This window comes from Harpia harpyja, chromosome 5, assembly GCF_026419915.1.
Source record: "Harpia harpyja isolate bHarHar1 chromosome 5, bHarHar1 primary haplotype, whole genome shotgun sequence".
NCBI lineage: Eukaryota > Metazoa > Chordata > Aves > Accipitriformes > Accipitridae > Harpia > Harpia harpyja.
The window spans coordinates 43,902,770-43,927,816 of record NC_068944.1 but is presented as its reverse complement, the minus strand read 5'-3'; the positions used below and the strand labels follow the sequence as shown (position 1 = coordinate 43,927,816).

At 38.3% G+C, this 25,047-nt stretch overlaps 1 protein-coding gene across 1 annotated transcript in view; it reads right to left on the bottom strand.

Annotated features, from left to right (window-relative positions):
* KCNB2 (potassium voltage-gated channel subfamily B member 2) overlaps window positions 1-25,047 on the bottom strand; it is a 197,879-nt gene that overhangs the window by 4,655 nt on the left and 168,177 nt on the right. The window lies entirely within an intron of this gene.

Here is a 25,047-nt window from a genome sequence, read left to right as displayed (position 1 = left end):
GAACCAGTATTATGAGAAAAGAAATGAATCTATCAGAGAACCTAATGGTTTTACTACAACATTTAGTTATTTATACTCAAAGGAATATGGGCAGTTTTGAGATAGCATGTGAAGCATTAAAGCCATGCAAAAATTATAATACTTTACTTGGAAGAAATATATTGTTTTGGTTAGAAGTCCTAAGTAAATCCAGGTTTCTATTAGAAATACTAAAATAAATTGTTTTCTATTTTAAAGCTCAAGTGCTCCTAAAAGCATTTGCTCTCATTTCTCAGAACTGATACTGTTAAATCCATTTGGTGATGTTTGGTGTACTTCCAAGGACATACTAAGTCTGACAAAATTGCTGTAATACCCAAGAAGAGTGAAATGCAGCTAAGCAGAATGCAGGTGTGATGAGTATATGGGGAGAGATTGGCCACAGTGGTGATAACAGCTCCAGAGATGGACAGGCCACCTCCCTCTAACTTTGAGAAAAATAGCAGCAAGCCTGTTTCAGCTAGAGGTTAGTAGCACAAATTCAGCTCTCTAAGCACAAACTGAAATTGCTCATGGTGCGAGGGTCTGCATTTGGCATCATCTTGTATTTAAGTGCTATCTTCGGCCTTTTCAGCTAATAATAGTACAGAACAGGTAGTACCTTTCAGATTTTGAAGTATTCCAAACAGATTTGTATCTCTCCTTAGCAGTGCGGCTTCTGCCTTTTTTTTTTTTTTCTTTTTTCTTTTTTAGCCTTATTTATTGGAGGAATAAGATCCATTCATTTCTCCTGCCAAGTGAGTTGTGGACCACCTGTCTTCATCCTTCATACAGCCCATTTGGAAAAGATACTCTGGTTAATCTATCCTATTTAGAAGGGCTATATGTCCCTTTAAACTTCTAGTACCCACAACAGCAAAAGAAGCCAATCTTAGTAAAGAATGAAGGCAATAGCGCTGCATACCTAGGTAGGGCTGATGATTAATGAAATTTGTGATGGCCCATAGCTAGGACAGAGGCAGACAAAAGGCAACACTATTATTGGAGAGCAATAACTACCTTTCAAGCTGTGAAAGTTGCCTGCATCAGCTTTCACTGTGAAAAAGTTTGAAGCTTAAATAAGGTATATCAGGTTCTCCACTGAAATCACTATGAAATAACTAATGCATGCTTGAGTTCTCTAACACATTCAATGACATAATTATACTTTCAGAATTCAAAGAACAAATAAACATGGCACAGGTCTGAATCGTTGAGCTTGCAGTGTCTGTCAAACTGATGGCTTCCTCATTGGTGCTGGCATCAGAATGTAAATAACAGCATAGGAAAAAGCTGTGTAATACAAGGGCCCAATTACTTGACATGCATTGTTCTTAAAAAAGAAAATCATGAGAACATATCTGCCCAATTGTCATTAAACTGGTTTTAATTAGGAAACACTGGCGTTTCAGTCTGTCATATGCAATTTATTTTATGCCTAAATGTTTATCAGCATACAAAAGATCCTAGAAAAGAGGTGAGTCAATGTATAGCACCACTTCTTAAACTGTATGACAACGCTAAAACTCCATGCATTTTATAGGTCTTGCATGCAAAACTTTCCTGTTCAGAGTTGCCACCTAGGGTGTTTTACTGACAGCAGCCACCTATCTGTTCCAGCCATTCATTCATAGGCTGGTAACATGCAAGCCTGAACTCTGCCAGCTATCTTAATAAAATATACAGAATAGCAGGCCTGGAATTTTTAGTGTTTGTATTTATCATCTATAAGCATGAGTCTGTTCTTGGTGAAAAAAATTCACAGCAAACAAAAGTATTTTGTTTTTTTCTAATGTAAGAATCCAAGCTTTTATTTGTCTGGGACTTTGTTGTGTAATTAAAATTGTGCATCATTCCACACACAGTATGTTTTAATTATTGCAATTGATTAGATTTTACAACTCATTAGGCAAAAAAATGGCAGGGGATCACTAGGAAGAACAAGAGCAACTATGAGGAAAAAAAGAAGAAAAAAAGGGACTCCCTATTCTGAGTCTACATAAGGAACACTTTGCAGGTAGTATTACGCTGGTAAATCCTCATAGAACAGATGTAGCTTATATTAACAGAAGCACCGAGTTTATAAGGCCTGTAGCAACCTGCTAGGCTAGCTATGCTGATACAGAAGAGTAAAAAACCCACCACCACTGACTGAATCTTTCCCAGCAAAACTTCCTGTGTTCTGGGCATGTTTCTGGAACTGTATTCTGGACTGAAACACCTGGTAAATTTTGCATACTCCAGGTAATCAATTGTCCTGGTTTTGGCTGGAATAAAATTAATTTTCTTCTTAGTAGCTGGTATAGTGCTGTGTTTTGGTTTTAGGATGAGAATAATGTTGATAACACACTGATGTTTTAGCTGTTGCTAAGCAGTGTTTATACTAAGTCAAGGAATTTTCAGCTTTTCACACTTCACTGCCAGCAGAGGCTGGGAGTGCACAAGAAGCTGGGAGGGGACACAGCAAGGACAGCTGACCCAAACGAGTCAAAGGGTATTCCATATCATATTACGTCATGCCCAGTATATAAACTGGGGGGAGTTGGCTGGGGGTCACTGTGGCTCAGGGGTTGGCTGGGCATCGGTCAGCGGGTGGTGAGCAATTGCATTGTGGATCACTTGTTTTCCATATATTACTACTACTACTGCTGCTGCTACTACTACTATTACTATTACTATTAATACTATTACTACCCCTTCCTTTTCTGTTCTATTAAACTGTCTTTATCTCAACCCATGAATTTTACTTTTTTTTCCTGATTTTCTCCCCCATCCCCCTGGGGGTGGGGGAGTGAGCAAGAGGCTGTGTGGTGCTTAATTGCCAGCTGGGGTTAAACCATGACATCAATCTATGACCACAGTTTGGCTATATAATTCTTGACATACTATTTTTAATCTGCATTTCAGAATATAAACAATACTCTGTTTAAATGACAGATTCTGGCAGCTTATGTCATTTAGCTATGATTCTACAAAAACACATAAAAATCCAACTCTTACTAAACTTTAAAAATATTTCCTTATAAATTGCAAAATGTTTCTAAAAGAATGGACATATTTTAATTCCTTTCTTATTGGGTGGATATGAGACATTTGAATCTGCTGCTGATGCAATGAATAGTAAAACATTCCTTCAGTTAACAATGCAGTCTTAACAGGCTGCTCCAGATACTGTTGTTTCTGATTTTTGGTGGGGCAAGGACTGGTAGCAATCTCCTGAAAATGTAGTGGTTTCCCAGTATTAAATTGCTACTAAAAACTGGCTTTTTTCTTCTGTGCACCCACCTCATAATTCATTATTGCCAGCACTGTGAGAACTTCTGCATAGAATGAGCATACAACTGAGGCAGAAAATAAAGGTGTAATGGAATAGGCTTCAAATTGCTCCTTGCAGTTCTGCAACTGATACTGTGAAGAGTCTTCTGACGTAACTGACGTGCCAGTGTTATTGTTATATAAAGCAGAGAAAAAGTATACATTAGGTTCACACTAAAGTGTAGTTGCTCAGGTAAAGCTCAGTTGAGCCATATCTAACAGACAGTGCAGTATATTTGATTAATATAGGTTTCAAACTATAATCAGGTAAAACTGTATTAGTTATGTTGTTTTCTTAGTTTTTGCTCCAGGGCAGGATCTAGGGTAGGATCTAGACCATTTAAATAACAGACTGCAATGTAGTCTCATTACTTTTCAAATCTCTAGCCTCCATAGGCACTGAAATTTATCAGACTGTTACATACTCTTCTCTTTCTGCATTTAAATGTATGATATATTTTCAAATAAAGTGCTCTGGCAGTATCTTTAGCTCTGGCTTTAGAAAAAAAATCAGAAAAAATAGTCATTGTTCAGCTTTTGAAAGACTTCTGACAACAGTTTCTGGAGAACTGTATCAAGTTTCTTTGGCACTTAGCTATACGTTCTCAGAAGCAACTGCTCTTGGGAAAGAGGTGTCTAGATCTAGATTGGGGTAGACAGATAGCTGGAGTTGGTCTACGTTCTTCAGAGAAACTTGGGCGCTACCAAGTGCTGTAGCCAGCAGGCCATGCTGTATGTTGCATAGAAGTGTCCTTAGCCTGTAGCACGGAGCTCCCAGCTTGGGCCCAGGCAATCCACCAACTCACAGTCACGCTGGCAGAAGGTCAGATCATGAGGGCTGTCATTTCTCTGAGGGAGTAAGCCCACAAAAGTGGAAGACATTTGTAGGCTTGATGGGAAACTTATGGAAATGAGGTTAAATCAGCAGCATCCTTTACTGTCAACAGTCTTCAGACTGTGATACCAAGTTTAGAACTGAATGGAACAAAAAGTTTTACTCAATAGGAGCACGGCCTTGTGCATCTACCTAAATCTGTGTGTGTCCTGTTCTTGACACCTGGGACTATCCAAACAAGGTGTTCATTGGAGCAGCAAAGACACCACTACAAATTGAGCTGCATTCCAACTGTAAGTATTATCGCATGAGGAATTTCAAGAATAGTCAGGACATCAGTCTGTAGATATTTAGGGGAAAGGGCCATTATACTTTCCTTCAGCAATGCAAAGAAGCAGCATATTTTTACGTTTGCACAAACTGGATAAGTACGAGGACATTTTACTGGCTAATAATAGCACTTATCAGTGTAGCACCATGGCAATGCCTTCAGCAGCTGCCACTGCTATTCCTTGCTAGACACTGCAGAACAAGGTCATGAGGCAGCATCTCTGTCCCTGGCCTCTTCATTGTCTCCCTTCATTGTGTCCCTGGGACTTCCCAGTTACAAGCATCACCTCTTGCTTCTGGCCCATGATTCTACATTGTGCTGCTCTGCAGAGAGGACTGTATTCAGCTCACACCTGCCTGCTGGCAATTCTGTGCTCAAAATGTGTACTAGTGTGTCACAGCTCACATCATAAACAGTCCGGCTTAGACTTAGAAGTCTGTTACTTTGAATCTGAGGTTTTAACAGTGTCGTGGTTTAACCCCAGCCAGCAACTATGCACCACGCAACCGCTCACTCACTCCCCCTCCCACCCAGTGGGATGGGGGAGAAAATCGGGAAAAGAAGTAAAACTCATGGGTTGAGATAAGAATGGTTTAATAGAACAGGAAAGAAGAAACTGATAATGATAATGATAACACTAATAAAAGGACAACAGCAATAATAAAAGGATTGGAATGTACAAATGATGCACAATGCAACTGCTCACCACCCGCCGATCGACACCCAGTTAGTCCCCAAGGCGCGACCCCCCGCCCCCACTCCCCCCAGTTTCTATACTAGATGTGACATCACATGGTACGGAATACCTCATCGGCCAGTTTGGGTCAGCTGCCCTGGCTCTGTCCTGTGCCAACTTCTTGTGCCCCTCCAGCTTTCTTGCTGGCTGGGCATGAGAAGCTGAAAATCCTTGACTTTAGTCTAAACACTACTTAGCAACAACTGAAATCATCAGTGTGTTATCAACATTCTTCTCATACTGAACTCAAAACATAGCACCATACCAGCTACTAGGAAGACAATTAACTCTATCCCAGGTGAAACCAGGACAAACAGGCCACACTGAAAAAGTTCCAACAAAGAGGCAAGACATTTTGCTACTGATAACAGGGTATGGCCATTACTGGCTAATGCTCTTTATTAGCATAAGGCCAGGAGACATGAAAAAGGAGACAAATAGGGACAAACCCTACTTGGATTTGGTCCAGACTGGAATGCAATGGAGTTATGGCAAGCCTTAAGCATGCCAATTCTAGCCAATCTTAATAGTTCTGCAACACTGAAAATTATGTAAGAATAGATGTATTGTATATGTTTGCAAATAATCCTTGTCTTAAGTCATGGAAAAATTCATTGTCAGTTACTAAAATTAGACCTAGGTACCAATTTAAAATGATCCTAAAACTATTACTGAGAAATAAATGACATCAGCCTCCAGTTGGGTCAGGTACTCTGACCTCAGCCTCCGCTTTGTCATTATTAGAACTGAGTCAGTACTTGCAAGAGTGAGGACAGAATTTCATGATACAGTAAGAAAGAAGTTTACATCATTCTGTCATGAAGTCTCAAAACAGACATCCTTTGTAGTTATCTTACAGGGCCTGCAAACCATCATTACAAGTGGAAAATTGCCACTGCTTATGCACATCTACCCTTTCAGAGCACACCTTTCATCTCTTTTTACCTTTCTATAATAACCGCTGATTGCAGACTCCTGGCACAGGTCTAACAGCTCCACATAGAATACAGTGTTTAATTTTTGAAAAATAAGATGGAGGAGAGGGGAATAATTTAACAGAACAACATAAATTTAGTTCAGCTTACAGCTCTATCACAGTTGCCCTTTCAGGAACACATCTGATAATGGTTCTGACAGTATGTGTAATCACTGAACAGCTTCTCTCTGCTACTCTTGATCTCCTTCCTTGATGACATTATTTAGAATTCCGACCTTTCATTTCCACTTTTTCCTAGATCATTATTATTAGTATTTTTAAGGACTCAATTTGAATGTTCTTCATTGATCTTTCAGGGATATTCATTAAGCCTGACATTAACCTCCATGTATGAAGGTTAAGCTCTTAGTGGTGTACTTATCTGGTGCCCAAGTGATGCACAGTCTTTTCTTTTTGTCTCTCTGCACTGGGATGACTGTCACCTTAAAAGCTTAGTCTAGAAATGCTTATTTAGGAGCTTTTCACTAAAGATTTCACAACTAGCTTCATAGATACTCCCTATCATATCTTTAGATATCAGAAGTGACTACTAGTTCATCAGTAGATGAGCAGCCACTGCTTTGTCTTCAGTTCAGCTTGGCAGACCCAAGTTCCCATTAAGCTAGTGAGTTCAAGTACTTCTAGATGTTTATTCATGGTTCCATGAAGTTCAGTGGTGACTCTACCTAAGTAGTCATTTCTTAAGTGGCATATGTCCAGGGATGTGCTGTCCTATGAAGATCACCCAAACTGGGAGCCAACATGTGTAGTAGTGAAGCTGAGGGCAGGGTAGTCAAAGGGACTACCTTTGCTTCTGTAATGCAGTGCCCTTCAGGTCTGTGCCTGAGGAGGCTCAAGGGAGGTAGTAGTTTGCTGCATACCAATTCCTGTATGCATGGGAGACTAGTGATGATAACATCAGCATGATCACAATGATGGTAAGTCTAGCAGGAGGGGTAATAACAGGTAGATAAAGCTGAGATTTTACGGCTAGGTCACTCAAACTTCTTCAAGCACAACTGTATCTAAGCAAGGTATTTTGAAACTGGCTCCGGTAGGTTTACTTGACCTGAGAGAATACTACTGTCTTGGCACATCCTTGACTTCAGAAGTTCAGTCATAAAGCCTTTCTGTATAGCTGATATCCTTCCTGCTTAAGAGCCCTGCATGAACTCCAGTTTTTTCATGAAGCCTTTCCATATCCATCCCTCTTCCACTGTGTGCTAACATTCCCATTCCATAGACTAGTATTTGCCTTAGAAGACCTAAACTCTCAGAGGGGATAAATCTGCTTAGGAAAGAATCCTATGTTCTTTGAGAACAGCCTGGAATACTTCTGGTTTAAATTAACAGTAATAAAATACATCTCTCCTGCATTCTGTTACAGGTAAATTACTGGGTTTTGTATTTATGCTATTAGGATAACAGTAATAGAATACATCCCTCCTGCACTCTGTGGTGGGCAAACTGCATTTACTTAATGACTTGATTATTGCTTCAGGGAGGATGACCTTGGTGTTTGTACCACCTAGAATTTCAGCATCAGGATTTAGTAAAATAAGGGTTTGAGCATGTGATTATGGCTGAATACGGAGGTGGCTTGGTATAAGGCAATCTTCCAGTGGATAATATGGGAAAATGAGAACCCTAGGAATGTGGACTGAGTCTCTATGAATCTGAATGCAGGGGCCATAAAAGTCGATTAGAACACTAGTGGCATATTAGCTACATAGTACAAAATTAACTACAATATTGCTAAAATTTGCAGGATGTATTTACTAAATATTGTGACCAAAAAGTGGTGACAGAGATCTTGGAGACCAGAGAAATTGCGCTAGGCACAAGTAATAGGCAATGTGTGACTATTAGCTGCATCTTCAGCACAGCCCTGAAGAAAACTGCTGTAATTAATTAGGAGCAAAAGTTGAGGAAAATACGGGGGTATCTGTTAGGCTGGCAAAGATGGGAGACCTTAAGTAGTCAGAGATGAAGGCAGTCTTCATAGTTTGGGAAGAGGCATATATACTCAGTTCAGCATCAATGGAGACAACCCTGAATACTGTTTATTTAGCACAAAGTTAATTAGCATTACTTTCAGCTTGTTAAAAGATTAAAATCCATATCAAGTCAGTTCTAACATTTTTTTGTTGAACAGCAAAAGGCTATCTCAGCTGGAGACATGAAATCAATTATTTCATAATTATAAATTGTAAACTGCCCACTAGGACTTAATGTAGAAGAAATGGCAGATCCAGAGTCAGTGTAAATGAATGGGAATTGCTTTATTTTTTTCACTAGGAATTGGATAAGCCCATGAATTTGTCTGTCATATTATTGGCAGAAGTGGAGCTAGTACATGCTTGAAATTATAGTGTAACTAGTTTAATCAATTAAACCATTTAATGTAATGTGGGTTACAGTGAAAATAAAAAGTCTGTCTAGCTAAAGCTTTTTTTTCTGTGTAAGAATGGGAGAGATTTAACTCCCTGTTACAGAGAAACACAAAAAATTAAGAGTCATGTTGAAGGCTGTATTTATAAAATAGTTCTGTGTCTGCAGAGCTTTTCGACGTCCCTAAATATATTTTTAGATGAAACAATTTGCCCATTTGTGTAAGGAAAGTCAGCTAAATTTACCAAAATGTCTGAGATGTCTTTAATAAGTCCTTGCCCGTCCTCAGTCAGAAGTTTCCTAAACCTTTTGATGATCACAGCTGGCACGTTCCTTATGTTTAGGTTGTGTTTTGTACTGGCTGTCTAATTTTTATTACTTAGATGAATGTACTACAATCTTCAGAACTTCCATCTAAGTCATGACAAAGAGCTTGCGGTTCCCGACTCTTTAGCATAGCAGACGATATGCAAGATCTGTTCTGCACTCCTCGCATGCACAAAACATTGGCTTCATGACCAAGAATTTCACTTTCCAAAAAAACCCCCAAACAGCTCCGCCCCCAAACCCAAACGAGGAGGTTACCCCCAGCAAGCAGCCAGGCTGATGGTGGGAGGCAGAGGAAGCGAGGCTGGGAGCAGGGCGGTAGGACCCAGCGGAGTGGGGCGGGGCGGGGCGGGGCAGGCCCGGGAGCTGTCCCCCCCCGGCCCGGTGCTGAATGCGGGCCCTCGGCAAAGCGGATGCAGCCGTGCGCTGTCCTGGGGCACCCACATTCACTGCAGAAGGCCTTTATCCTACCACCTTAAATACACGAGGGTATGGAAAGCATACCATTTGTAACGGTAATACTGGCAAAATAAAGATAATGCTGGCATGCTATTTGCTTCTCAGACAAAATACCGTCCAAGTAGACCGGAATCTCACCAGAGGTGAGAGATTTCTTTTTACTGCTTGCCATTACGTAAGTTATTAAAAACAGCTGGCAAATCACCGTGGAGCTAAACAAGCAGGAGCAATGAAAAATCAAACCCCAATTGTTTAGCTCTGAGAAGTTTTAGGATAGGCTGTTGAATGGATATAATGGGGGAAATGAACACACCTGATGCACAGACTCATTCTGACGCTATTAATTTTGATATTAACATTCAACTTAAAATAGAAGGCTGGATGTAACTGATTTCAAAAAGAAATGCTGTGGAAATTAGAAATTAAATTTCTTGGTTCTCACTGTTGGTATGTACCATTTAGTTTTAATGGAATTTGTTTACAGCTGAGATCTCAGATTATTAACCAGGACTGTACACTCGAGTCTAATTTGCTGACAACCATACTAAGATTTTTGTTTAAACTATTCTCACTCTATCATCTTTTTACCATTGATGGAGACTGTCTTTTAGTGACATAACACAGTGAGTAAGGATGACCTCCCACCTGAAGACTGCTGTTATCTATCAAAGACACTTGCTACTCAGCCTTATTTGAAATTAAGACAGGCACAAAATTCAGACAAAATCTTTACTCACACTTCTAAAATAATTTTTCTATTTTGGCTTCATGTCAATTTCTATATATATTTCAGAACTGCAGCTCTATATAAAAAATCTACATCAATCTATAGGTTTATATAAAGCTTATGCCAATATTTCCGACACTTGTGGAATCAGAGAAATTGTTAGGGAAATGAATCCAGCCTGTTGTTTCCTCTTTAGTGATACAGTCATGTGTAGTTAAAGGCCTGCATATCTTAACTGTCTTCTTTTTTACTAACTGTAAGGTGAATTTCCCTTCTTTCTCCTTTTTCCCTCATAAACAATTTAGACTTCCGCTGGAAATATACACAATATGATACTTTTTCTCATTACTACATAGACTTGCTTTTATGACATATAAAATATTAACTATAGCTTCAACAGAAATATATGAACCTTTCATATCATATCATGTGTTTTAGGATGCTATCACATTCTAGCAGACATTGATTTATTAGGTACACTCATTTCATGCTTCAAAGACCATGCCCATAACCATGGGGACTATGGACTAAACATAAATTAAAAAAAAAAAAAAAGAGAGAGAGAGGTCAAGCTGAAGAAAATAGATAGATCTGTTTATCAGCCTTCAGTTTTCTGCATTTTCTGGAGGGAATTAGTCCTATCCCATTGGGAGAAATTGCCATATACATTTTCCATTCACAATGTAAAGAACTTAATTCTCTGTGGGGTTTTCAGCTCCTTGAATTAATAAAGTTTACTATAAATATATCTAAAAGAGAACATTGATTTAACTTTAGAGTCAAGTCCTGATATATATTTTTATTTTATGCCTATCTTGTTATAAATCATTAGACAATATTCAATTCCCCATAATTCATATTTTCTCTTTTCACTAGGTTTTATTAAGATACTTAATACACTTTAATTCCTTTTACAGTAAGTTTAATTATTCTAACTACACAACAATCCTACCAAAACATACTGAGAGCACAGTCATCAAATAATATGATGATCACTTGATAATCTACTCATAACTTCCCTATGAAAGAAGGAATTGCTTAATTTTTCAATCTCCTACTGCTATTTTAAAGTATTTTTTTCTGTGCATAGTTTACTGCATATTGCTCTTGATTAACTTTTGAATTTTAGAATCTCCTTTCTTAAATAAAACCCTAAAAGTTATATATGGTGTTACGGAAAGTTAATTCTAGGGGATGAAAAAAATGTACCGCAGTTTAAATAAGATTCTAGTCTTAATCCAATTAATAAAGAAAGAAAATTGATTTGGTTACATGTAGATGCGTTATAAAAATTTTCCACTGGTTTCAGTATGATGAAGACATGTTGCTAAGAAGCAAAGCTGACAACTTGAGAAACTGGAGGAGAAGAAACTAAATAGTTAGTAAAGCCAAAGTATTCTATAAATGTAAAGTAAAAGGTAGCATTCATAGGCAATGTCTACACTACAGACTGAGGTGGAGTGGAGCCCTATTTAGACTAGTTCTAAATAAACCATCAAGGACAGCAAAACCAATGTAGTTGTTGCAGCATGGAAATCGTGATTCTTACATAAAATATTTAGGCAGCTTAAGTATCAACATCATCAGAAGTCAGATGGAGAACTCAGGTGAGGGCTGTTTGGAGTAATACAATAGCAGAAAGCAGTCTGCTGAATAAACTCATGGAACTCAATCTCTGATTTCCCCTACCATGATCCAAAACTGCTGGACAGTTGATTAAATTAGTTGGGTGAGAGTTAACCTAGCACAAATCATTTGGATGATGGATCTTTTATAACATTTTTGCCTCAATCTTGTTTCTGTTAGAAAGGATGTAGTTCAGGAAGAATGGGTTTTGCCACTGATAGCTAAAATGGCACTGCAGAGCATTAGAGAGCTTGGTGGCAAACAGGATACTTTAAGAAAGGCCTAAACTAGACACAGATTCAGAGAGCCTCTGAAGGTGCAATAAATATTCATCCCGCATGTCCTGACCCTATCGGATAATGTAAGCAGGTAATATAATCAGAGCTTATCACTATTACTCGTAGTGAATCAAGTAATTATTAACTTCTAATCTTTCAACTTCAGCAGCTCCTTGAATTCCAAACATTTGGGCAAAGATGGAGTCAGATTCTCTGAAAGCTGATGCAGACAACAGCCAACCTTTATTGGAATGCTTCTATTTTGAACGTTTTTTAACCCATGGGAACATGCTGCTGGTAGAGCTACCATGACAAGACTGATGGGATGGATCTGGGAACAGAGATACATATTTTGAGTAGACTTTTTAACCCTCCTTTTCAAATTTGTCTTTCATGTGGTAAGAATGTTTGTTTTCTCCAGTGACTTTGAAAGCTATGCTGCCAGGAGTTTTACTTCCTGCTGTGGCTACACAGCCAAAATTTGCAAAGGTAGGAATTATACTGAGAACAGTTCTTTGGCCAGGTTGGATGCTGAGCAACAGAGTTTGGATCCAGAATTTGGGTTAGAAACTTTTCCTTATGTTAGATTCCCTTCAGAACTACTTTTGAAATTTCATCTGTAATACTCCAGTTTCAAGCTTTTATTAAGGTGTGATGTATTCTGTAACACGTCCACAGAGTACCAGTGCTCTTCGAATATATAAATGTCCTCACATCATATTTAGAAAGGTCAAATCGTAATTGAATAAAGATCTGATGCACAAAATATATTATCTATTATTAAAATATTATTAAAAGGTACCGTTCATGCTGCTGTGAGCTCAGACTAAGAGTGTACTAGATAGGAAAATGCCTGTAAGTTATGTGAACCTTCCAATTTAAGGCTGTAATTCAGACTCCGCTTTTAGCACAAATTACTTAGGCAGGTGCTGAATAGGGTGTTCAAGGAATATCTGTTTTCTCCTAAACTGTGGACTGGCCAGAAGAAGGGCTAAACATTCACTGCTCTACAGAAAAGACTGGTTTTGTCCGGTCACATATAAATGTCTATTAGGCTTCAAACGCTCATGGTCTACCAGCATCACAGGGCCTGGTTTTGTTCTCAGGAAATCAAAGGGAAATTTTTCTGTTGCCTTTAACCAGAGTGCACAAGTGGAGTTTGAATATTTTGGTAAGCTTTACTGGGAGGGTGCTGATCACCAAGGGAAGAAGTATGCCGATGTAAAGAAGAGCAGGTTTTGGACCTCAGCAGTGGAGTGAGGAAGCAAAGGAAGGGAGTCCACAAAAGATGTCTTGATATTTTTTCTATTTTGTATTTTAACCAGTAGATGTCTCTGTTTTATCATGCAGTTGTTGACAAGGACACAATATTCCTGTTGTCACAACACATAGTTAGTAAAAACCCATTTTTTTTCCATGGAATGACTATATGTGGTTGTAAAAATGCAGACTTAATGCTCTTGGCATACCCTGCTGATTTCTGACCAACCTAAGCCCCTGGAAGCTTTAGTGAGAGCTCTGGCTGCTAAGCAACTTTGAAAATCATCCTTATGGAAATGTCCTATAGGATTTAAGAGGACAAAAGAGGAATTGGTGAGATTCTATGGACATTCACCTAAAAAGGTAATAAATTTAGTACAGCTTGCTTTATCACATGGGAGGGCTCTTGGAAGCAGCTTACAGAACAGTATGGAGCATTTGATTTCTGCACAATGCCTCTAGGAAATTCCAAGTTGTGACAGATGAATTATTTTCTCTGCTTCATGAATGTGTAAGATAATATTATTTCTGTATCTATAGCTATTAAGAGTAATAATGTAGATGACTTGAAACATTCACACCTAACTGAAAATATCAATATGTGATGCAATTCTATTCAGACATTTGTATTTTCCTCACAATTTGAGAAAATATAGGATATGTATAGTTATTCTAAAGTTTTTACAGAAGAGATCAGCGGTTTTAAATTATATTCAAATTCTATTTTATATATATGTATAAAATGAAGATATATAATTTCAGAAATTATAACTTCTTGAATTTTAGTAATTGTCTAAGAACGTGATAGGTTTCTGTTAATTGTTTCTTGGCTTTACCCTTGATGTCCTATGGCAGTAGTCCATACATTTAATATCAGGACCTAGTTTTTTGGCTCTGTTTTCCTGGGTATCTTTATATTTGAGATCCTGGATTATTAGCTTATCAGAGAGAAAAAACTCTAGACTGGATCTGCACTGAGACCTGAACTGCATCAGAGCTTTTTGTTTGTGGGTTGTTCCATCCTGGTCAGGTGCTTCCTTGATAGAAATCCCTACAGAAACTGTTAGGATTTGTGGTTGTGCCTCATACTAATTAAACTGCATAAACGTATTATGTTAGAGAAGAAAAATGTTGCCTAGTTTAGATGATAGCTGTGCCCACATGAACCAAAGCAGTATGTTGGGGCTTTTTTTTGCCATTGAGACCCAAGTCGATGTTGGAAACAGAACTTCTCCAGCTGAAGGAAGCACTGCATCAAGGACAAATATGTGTTACAGAGTTCCCCTGCATGTTCATGCTTCCACACGCTGTGGCTGTTTCTCCTCCTGTTAAGTGGAGCCATACATGAGCTACTTTTTAGTCCACGTTTATGCTCCAAATGCACTGTGATGAGAGGTGTGGATGGCCAGTCTCCAAGAGTCATTAGTCCCATGTCACTGGTTCCACCGCCTCAGAGGGTGGCCATTTCTAGGACCCAAGCAGAACATGAACTAGTAGAAGGAAATATCAGGCCTTACCCTGAAATGACTTATTATTAGACACAGCTGCTCCCAAAATGTATGGACAATGAGGAGTTGATTGTAGAAGGGGAAATCAGTGTGGAATAGTTGCAAAAGAAGGACCAAATTGTTGAATCCTGATTGTCAAACTGATGGCCAGGCCACAGAAACTCCAGAGGTTTCCATGAATGCAGCTACACAGCAGAGTTTCTACAGCTCAATCAAGCTTAAGACAAGAACTAAACCTGAAAATAAATTTGTCAGGTATGAACAGCTATAATGCAGCTATTTGCAGCAAGGTTATGGACAATAAAATTCATCTTCAAAGAACCCTTGAACACAGAACAAATACATGATACTCTGGCTATGCCTCAGGAAGTATTTTTCATAGGTGACAATTTCATAATACATATATTTTTTTTTCTTTCAACTGCCAGCACCTGGCAATTTATGATAAAGACATGGAATGGAGGCTTTGGGGTATTTACAACTGTTTCTATCTACACACTGATTTCATCTACTTCTACTTCCTGAAAGCCACATAAAAACCCCACCACCACCAGGAAACTAAAAATTGCTTTAAAGGCAATGTGATTATTTTGCACAATCTTTATGAAAAGGTATAGCACTGCATGAAAAAGTCATAAAGACAAAATTTTGTGTTACAATTCAGTCAGAAGTGCTAATCAAAACAAAGTAAATATTTTTGAAAAATCTTTTACTGTGGAATATATATGACAAAAACATGTGACTTCTAGTAGTTTACAGAGAATCATGGCACTACTCGAAGAGGACAGTATAATTAAGGCAACAGTCAGTTACACCTGGAATAAACTGGAACCACTGTCTATAAGGAATATATGTAATATTACTATATACTGTTATATATGGTTTCTCTGAGATGTAAACATACAGCTATGTTCTTTCAAAAGGATTATTTATTATTGATCTTGCAGATTATAATTGCTTCCACTTTATTCTGGGTCCTTCATGCCCAATTATTTTTCTGTAAATAATCTAATGAGAAGCACATTTTTATGGGAAAATACCTGTTTTACTATACCTATAAGCTAACTGACATTGATATATTTCACTGCTATTAATAGAAACATAGCAACAGCACCATGGCTGCAGTTTGGTTCTTTTCAAAATGATTTATCTTAGTAGTCATGGAAGTGCATGCTCCTATAATTGCCCCATGCTCCTTTGAAGGATAAGAAGTGGGAGAGGTGATTTGTTGCTTTCAGTACAATATGTTTGACATTATGACAGAAAAGTTAATGTTAGTCTGAAAGCAAATAAGTAGCAATACTGCTTTTGCTGTCATACAAGATGCAGAAATGCACGTGATGTGGAGATTAAGGATTCAAAGCATAGGAATTTCAAAATTCAAAATTTTGGATCTTGTGTTGGGAACTGAATTTTTCAGCATCTAAGAAAACACTCCTCATCTTTGAGCTCTTGTTTATATTTACCTCTAACAGAACTCATAATATCTCATCTTCTGTCTTAATGGTAATATTTCAAAAGGAATCTAGTTTGACATGAGACTGGGATTATTTAGAAATATGGGACTATAATAACTCACAGTGACTGAGGGAAATATACCATCCTCCATCAGCCCTAACATCACCATTTGTGGATACATTTATGCTCAAACTATTAGCTCCCTGCTTCATTTTCAAATCCTGGTTTGCTTCCAGGCTCTTTCCAGAGCCAAGTAATCACCTCCCTCTGACATGAGACCAATATTCTTGATAATATACTCCAGGAGAGCAATATGGACAAAATATGGAAGTCTAAAAGCAGGAACAAGGAAGTTCAGACCAGATTTGCCCATGACCTCCTCCTCTGCAAAGGGCCCTTTTGCTGTAGGTGCCCCTACTGACACGTCCAAAATGGGAGGGACTGGTAAGTGACCTGTCGATGTGCTCGGGCTGAGCCAGGACAGACATTTTCATCACTGTACCAAACATGTTTTCAAATGTACATATTACAGCTACAATCTGACACCAAATCTGATTTATGAGAGAAAGCATTCATATAGCAACTGTGTGATGTTACTGTGCATATTTAATGCATGTGTTGGGGGAAGCATGCTATATGTAACTCAGCAAGATAAAAAGCAATTTCTATGGATTTTTATCAGCAGGAGGCTTGTTTCAGAGCAGCATGATTTGGGTAAGAAATTCCCCTAAAGGCATGTGAAACTGTAAAAGAGGAATACAGTTTCCAAATCTCTCTCAGTGGAAATCAGAGATCCAAACAGTAAAATGGTGCCAGTAAAGAAAGTGAGTAACAAATGCACTTTCATTGTCTGATCCTTCCACTTACAGTTAGTTTTTCAATATGATGAACATCATTGCTAACATGAAAACGTGCAAATAAAATCACATTGAAAGTGTTAAACATCAGCAATGTTAGTAGGGTCACTAGCTGCACACCAAATCTGGAAGCTGGGATGAAAGACATTAGGGTTTTTTTTCTTTACATCAAAGGAAAACATGTCTCCTTTTAAATACCCCATCAAACAGAAAAAGCTGCAGTCCCCTCTCCATTACAAAGCATTGTTCTTTTATTAAAATTCATTTAGTTTCTAACTCTAGCTGGAAAGAAACGCAATATTTGTTTTGGAGTTCCCTATTGCTTTTGAATTTGACAAATGACTTAAATTATTTGCTTATCAGATTTACCTTAGCAATGAATTGTATATTTTTTCCCAGAGGGTGTTACAATTGCTAAAGAGTTTCATCAATTTTCCATTAATGTGTAAGTCAATCTTAGTGATAATTACTAAAGCAGAGGCATCATATTAACCTCTTGGTACCAGAAGTTGGGATTAGCATATTAGCACTTAAGCAATGTAAGCCTTGGCCCATTGGTGACAAGAGATTAAACTGCAGTGTGCTGTGCCTGCTCTGAATGAATCTACTATACTTGGTCTAATATATTTTCTGCAGTGCACAAATCCTTATCCAGGTCCACAGAACTCAGCTGGAATATCCTCACTAACTTCATGAGCCAAAGGCCCATGTAAAGCAGGTATCAGGAATCAAAATCCTACCTCAATTTGATGTATCTTAAACCAGCTCAAAAGCATGAGCCTTTAGCTGTTTCTTAAGTTTTCTCTTTCTGCACTCTATACAGTAATTACTTTTTTTTTTGCAGGAGGTGGTAAATTTCAAGTTATTTAGATGCACTGAAGCATAGAAGTTAGAAGTAGATAAGACCTATTAAGGCATGTGGAATACTGCTCTGGTAACGTCACATAAATTAATATGCCTTGTGCTGGTTGACAATGCTGGAATTGACCAAATAGTTAAAAGTAGAATATATTCGTGTGGCTGTAACATTACCAGCATAATACATACTTTTCTTATCAATAATTTATACATCAAGATATGCTTTAAAGTCTGATCACCACTGTAATCCTAGCTGTAAAAGTCCCATTGCTTTAAAGTAAAAATCTTCAAAAAAACCCTTTAAAAATTGACTTGGTAGAATTATGGTAGCAGCAGTACAATTTTAAATTCAGTGACTGAATGAATTTTTTTCATTGAGATATCTGGTTAAACAGTTATCATTCATTTTTTCTTCAAATAGTATTTAGACATTGCACGTCAGAAAAGCAGCAGCAAATATATAAGCATAGATAATTTATATAAAATGCCAACATTTTCTATTATTTAGTAAACATGTCAGAAGTGTCATGGGAATAAAGTTATGAAAGGAATTTGTTGTTCTGCATTACTATTGCCTTAAGCTTTGATGACCTGTGACTTATCAAAACTTACAGTTAGGTCCTCAAATTGAAAACCAGGTGGCCTTTCTAGATATGAGCTGTTTAATTTTCAAGAGAATCAAATGCAAAGAGCTCCTGGGGAAGGCTGTGGTATATCATGTCTACAGCCTCACTTTTCCCAGCTATAACTTTCCTATTGTATAAAACTTCTACATAAAAACTATTGTATAGTAGCTGCCAACATTACATTGGTCTTATGAGGATCAATTAATTATGTTTGGCATTCAAGAAACTTTCAGAGATCCGTTCCCATTTAAACATAGCATCTTGCTGGCTTGCTTTCTTATGCAGGAATGAAAGACGTGGTTATTGTTATTGTTCGTGTCCTGCCACACAGGCACTTGGGGGGTGTGCTGGCCACAGTCTAAGGACCTGCATTGATAATCTTACTATCAATTTTTAATTGGTTCTGGAAATGATATCACACTGGACTAACTGTTAGCCTTAACTAGAACTGTGCTACCTCTCTGAAGTACTGGTTTGCATGACATGATTTTGTGGCATTGGATAGCTTGTTTTCTTTATAATTCATTATTTACTACTATTTACATTGCATAGCTGGAAGAATGTAGTTCACTTTGAAGTGGGCTCTTTACAGACAATTGGCAGACTCTTGTCTGGATCTCAATTAAACTTGATACTGAATGAACACAATAAATAAAATGGAAAGATAGGAAGATGGGGATGCTATGTTTGCTAGTCAAAGCTTAGTACCACATATTATCTACTTTATATGGTTTTCATATGAATGCCTTTAGAGGGAAAGAGGGCCTTTATGAATTCTGGGCACTGTGTAGCAGTAAGTGCTCTTTACATGGTTAAAAAATACAATTTATTATTTTCAATGATCATTAGTTTTGCACACGATTTATATATGTAAGACGCTTTTGCAACAGGAGGAAAGGAAAAAAATGCCCTTGGATTAAATGAGAATTGAGTTTTCACATTAATAATAATTTCTGTTTACTCACAGAGAAATAAATACAATCCTCAAAGATAAAGGCAAGGCTTGAGATGGGTAAACTGGTCTAGGGGTCCAGAGTTTGTGTAGTTCAATTGGTTGGAGTGGCTTATCTTAATTCTGTTCACTTTCTCCCACATCTCTAACAAATATCAGATAATATTTCCAACAAATTGTTGGCTTTTCCTTCTCTTCCCTCCTGAAAGGCACTTGTTTGCAGAAGTTATGCTGAAAACATGAATAATGTATTTATTTTATACATCTTCCATGGCAAAAAGAAGCTGTAAGTATCCCATTTGAAGAAAAGCCTGTGGCCAAACTGGAAATGAAAAAAAAAAAAAAAATCATCCTTTTCCTCTGCTCTCCACTAGCCTGCCAAGCTGGAATACTGCCATTCTTAGTTATTCTCACTGGACCACCTTTTCACTACATTTTGTTAGTTCATTAAAATTCTTGTTTACCAATTTATAAGCTTCACCTTCAGAAATCTATATGAAGACATAATCTGCATGTGCATGTATTTGTGTATGGTTATCTATCTTAACTACAGCATCTACAAAAGCAGGAGCCTTAATGACCTTAATGCAATCAGGAAAGGAACTTCTGAATCCTTTCAATACAAATGCCTTATTAATGGCTTTTACAGCTGATCTGCAGAATGCTGAGTTGAAACATATGAGAACAGCTGATACTATGCTGATAGACAACAGGTCAAATCTCTACAGGGTCACGTATGTTACTGCTGAAAGCTTAAGCAATTGCTTGCACGCATGGTTATTTATAGTGTTGAAGAGTCAACCAAGAGTATTGGCATCTGATCCATATCTCAGATACGTAACGCAAACTGAATGCCAACCGAGGAAACAACAGATGCCCATGAAGCTCGTCTGGTTGACAGATGTCATTTGAATAAAGTTTATTAAATATTAATGGCCACTTAAGCGGATTTCCTCTGCTAGTTTCTCTCTGGAACAGTCACCAAATCCCAAATTATCTGTGCTGCATTATAGTCCATGAAATATGCCTATGCTACTTCAAGGTCTAGGGGAGGTTGCATCTCAGGCCCTTTGATGAAGAACCTTCTTCTTTCTAAATCTCCACAGGTGTGGAAGTTAACTCTCACTTGGAGCAGGAAGGGCTCCTGAGTAGCTGTAGAACAGGGATTGCTGGCTGTAAGAATCAAAACTTCATGGTAAAAATAAAACCAGTTCCAGACCATCAGAGGTCCTGCTTGGATCAGAAGTTTGAGTTCATGCATTACTTGTATCTGTTTCCCTTTAGGACATTCTTAGGTTTGATTATCCTACTTTAAAAATGGTTCTTGGATGAATAAACCAACAATAAAAATATTATGCTTAGTTTATGAATAGAAGTAAGTAAAATGACTTTGCTTGGTCCAGGGGTTCTTAAACTGTGTAACAGTTAACTGCCATGAAAGATGCATAAATACTGCCTAGGAAGCCAACAGCTCCCTTCTGAGCAGAAATGTGACTGGGAACTGCTGCTGTTGCTCCCCAGCATTACCATAGAGATGGTACATGAGAATAAAGTTGGGGACTTTTGGAAGCCTTTGTATTTTGTAACAGATAAAACTATGCAGTTCAGAACAATGGGCAGAATCTCTCCAGGACACATGCAGGAGGCTATGCAGTGTAGAAGCATGAACTTCACATACAATGAGCCACTTCTCATAGCAGATTTTGTGGTAGCCTCTTGTAACAGAGTGAAATAATTCCCCCAGTGTGAGCTTAATTTTAAAAGACATCTGCTTACAACTGTAAGTGATAATGTTTTGCAGTGATAGGGAACATTTGAATCACAAGCAAGAGACTGGAGTATTGGCTGTGACTACCTGCAATTACCATTTCAACTCTCTCTTACAAAGATTTCATTCCAGATCTCCACAGCTGTTCATATATTCATGTACTGTACAGATGAGGAGGACAAAGATATCCGCTCCAACTACTTACCTCTCACAGTCTTTTAGATACTTAGAGTAATCTAAAATGTACAAAATGTACATCTAAAACAGCAGAACATTGTCTCAAGATTACAAACTCTGCAGCAAAGTCACCAAATCTCAGATTTACTCTCACACAAAACAGCCGTTTACAAATCCCTAGATTTCATGAGAGCAGCAGATGGTGAAAATACATTTCTAACTCATTTATGTTCTATGCAGTGGTATGAATTCTTTTTTCTCTCCTTGTAAGTATCCAATACGATTCTAACTTTATTTCCAAAAGCTGAAAATGGCTATGAGGTTGGTTTTTTCTCCATTTCATTTTGTATTGTTTTTGAAGTGAAGAACGAGTAAAGCTTATCTTCACTTATATTTCAAATGCAGCACCTGTAAGCATTCATATATATAATATACATATACACACATGCACACATATATACACATACACATATATGTATGTATGTACACTTATACAGAGAGAGATCCCTGTTAAACACCTTCAAATCTGAAAGACAAAGGCTTAATTTAGGAGCATTTAGAGTTGTGGGCTACATTGCTGGCATGGTGCTAAATGCAATTTACTAAGCCCTTTATGCAATGTTTTATTATACAAAAAATTGCAGATGTGCCAAAAGTAACAAAGCGGATTGGTTTGGAAGATTTAATGAATTTATGTCAGCTCTGAAAGCCTGAGTCAAACATCATATTCCGGAGCTTAATTTGGATTGCTAGTGCTTTTTAAAGTAATTAAGAGCATACAGTTAGGAGACATTTGAACTGGGCCGGAAATACTCTACCGGAAAATACAATTTTGTTACATATCTTTTCTGCATTGTCATGTTGGGTTCCTTTCTTTTTTACTGCATACTACTTTGCCCAAGAATTGCACTTCCCGCTATGTCAAGGTTCTCAGCCCCCACTGATTTCTGTGAGAATCCCACCTATGAGAGAATGGCAAGAACGAAAAGCTCAAAAATAACAATGAAAATGCATATGTTCCATGTTAAAAAGCCACGGGCTCTGAGGATTTCAGATAGATACTTGTATAATAAATGCATACAGGGTGATTCTTTGTTCATTCAATATGATGAAATACCTGGAACTCCCTGCCTCCCACCCCTGACCCTGGGGTTCTGTTGTGTTTTTCCACAAAAAATCAATTCACAGTATTTCCTGGTTTGCTTCACCAACCTGATCTCATTTCAACAGTTCTCTTTGTGAGGAAGATGGAATAGATATCTTCTAACACAGTCAGTTCAGCTCCAAATTCAGTTATACCGAAATGTTTTTAATGTAATATTGTACTGTGATTTATACCCATTTAGCAAGACCAAGCATTAATAGAATCAAGAGAAAGAGGAAAAGAATAAAATTATTACTAGACCTTACACTAGGCCTTTTCTTCAGAAAAAGCAAAATAAGAGGGTCTCAAGACTGACTTGTATATTAGAACAGTTATCCACATAATATTGATATGTCAAAATTAGGAGTAGCTACAGAATATTAAATGAAGCCTGGAGGTACTTCAGCAGTGCTTTAGTGTTCATTATGTGTCATAAATATTGATCACTAGAACAGATGGGTAAGCATTTACTGAGGAAAATTTTGAGTGAAATGAAAATGAAATAGTATTTTCTCCATGCCTTTTCTTCTGTTTTAATGGTTAAAAAAAAAAAAAAAAAAGTATTTTTTAGAAACCAAATGTCTCAGATATCCATTACCAATGTGAAGAGTTTCATTTAGAGAGAAAAACTTTTCTAAACAAATTTCAAAAAGTAAACTTCTGGCTCTCTCCACTGGAAGCTAAGAACCGAGCCTTAAGTACCTGGACAAAACAGTAGTATACTTCTGGGGGTACTGCATCACTACGTGGACTCTTATGGTCTGAGTCATATTAACATTCTCTTAGCTTGTATATAATCTATATGGGAAGACTACAATTCATTTTTCTAATTGCAAGGGAATTTCATATTATTCAGTGCGGTATCCTCAGGCTAGATATGTGCAATGGCTTCTCCTATTGCATCCTTCCCAAAACAAAGTTGAAAACAAAACTCACTAACCTATGTCAGAACCAGGATTTTACAGAATCAGAGAATCACTAAGTTTGGAAAGGATCTCTGAATATCATCTAGTCCACCACCACCACTCCCCACCCTCAAAACAGGTCATGGTCAACTACAGCAGGTTGCTCAAGGCTGTGTCCAGTCGGGTTTTGACTGTCTCCAAGGACAGAGACTCCACAACCTCCCTGGACAACCTGTTTCAGTGTTTGACCACTCTCACAGTAAAAAAACTTTTTCTTATATTTAAAGGGAATGTCCTGTTTTTTAACTAGTGCTAATTGCCTCTTGTCCTGTCACTGGCCACCACTGAGGAGACTCTGGCTCCATCTTTATCCACTCCCCCAAATCAGGTATTTGTACACATTGATAAGATTCCCCCTGAACCTCCTCTTCTCCAGGCTGAACAGCCCCAGCTCTCAGCCTCTCCTTGTATTACAGATGCTTTAATCCCTCGGCCATCTTTGTGGCCCTTTGAAGGACTCACTCCAGTCTGTCCGTGTCTCTCTTGTACTGCGGAGCCCAGAACTGGATACATAAACTCCAGGTGTGGCCTCACCAGTGCTGAGTAGAGGGGAAGAATCACCTCCCTCAACCTCCTGGCAACACTCGTCCTAACATGTCCAGATGCTGTTGGCCTTTGCTGCAAAGGTACATTGCTGGCTCATGTTCAGCTTGATGTCCACCAGGACCCCAAGTTCCTTTTCTGCAAAGCTGCTTTCCAGAGAGTCGGGCCCCAGCATGTACTGGTGCCTGGAGTTGTGCCTCCCCAGGTGCAGGTATTTGCATTTTTCTTTTGTTGAACTTCATGAGGTTTCTGTTGGCTCATTTCTCCATCCTGTCAAGGTCTCCCTGAATGGCAGCACAACCCTCTGGTGTATAAACCACTCCTCTGAATTTTTTATTATCCACAAACGTGCTGACAGTGCACTCCTTTCCATCATCCAGGTCATTAATGAAGATGTCAAACAGTATTGACCCCTGGGGTACACCACTTGTGACTGGCCACCAGCTGGACATTGCGCTGCTGATTACAACCCTTTAAGCCTGGCAGTTTGGCCAGTTTTCAGTCCACCTCACTGCCCACTTACCTAGCTTGTATTTTATCAGTTTGTCAGCGAGGATGTTATGGCAGACAGTGTCAAAAGCCTTATTAACATCCACTAATCTCCTTGCATCCACCAAGATAGTTATGGCATTGTAGAAAACTATCAGGTTAGTTAAGCATGATTTCCCCTTTGTAAATCCATCTCTCAGTCACCTTCATGTCCTTAATATAGTTGGAAACAGCTTCCAGGATGATTTGCTCCATGACCTTCCCAGGGATTGAGGTGAGGCTTACCAGTCTGTATTTCCTCCTTCTTGCCCTTCTTGAAGATACGAGTCATGTTTTCTTTCTCCCAGTCCACAGGGACCTCTCCTGATCACCACAACTTTTCAAAGATAATAGAGAGTGTCCTCGTGGTGACATCACCCGGGT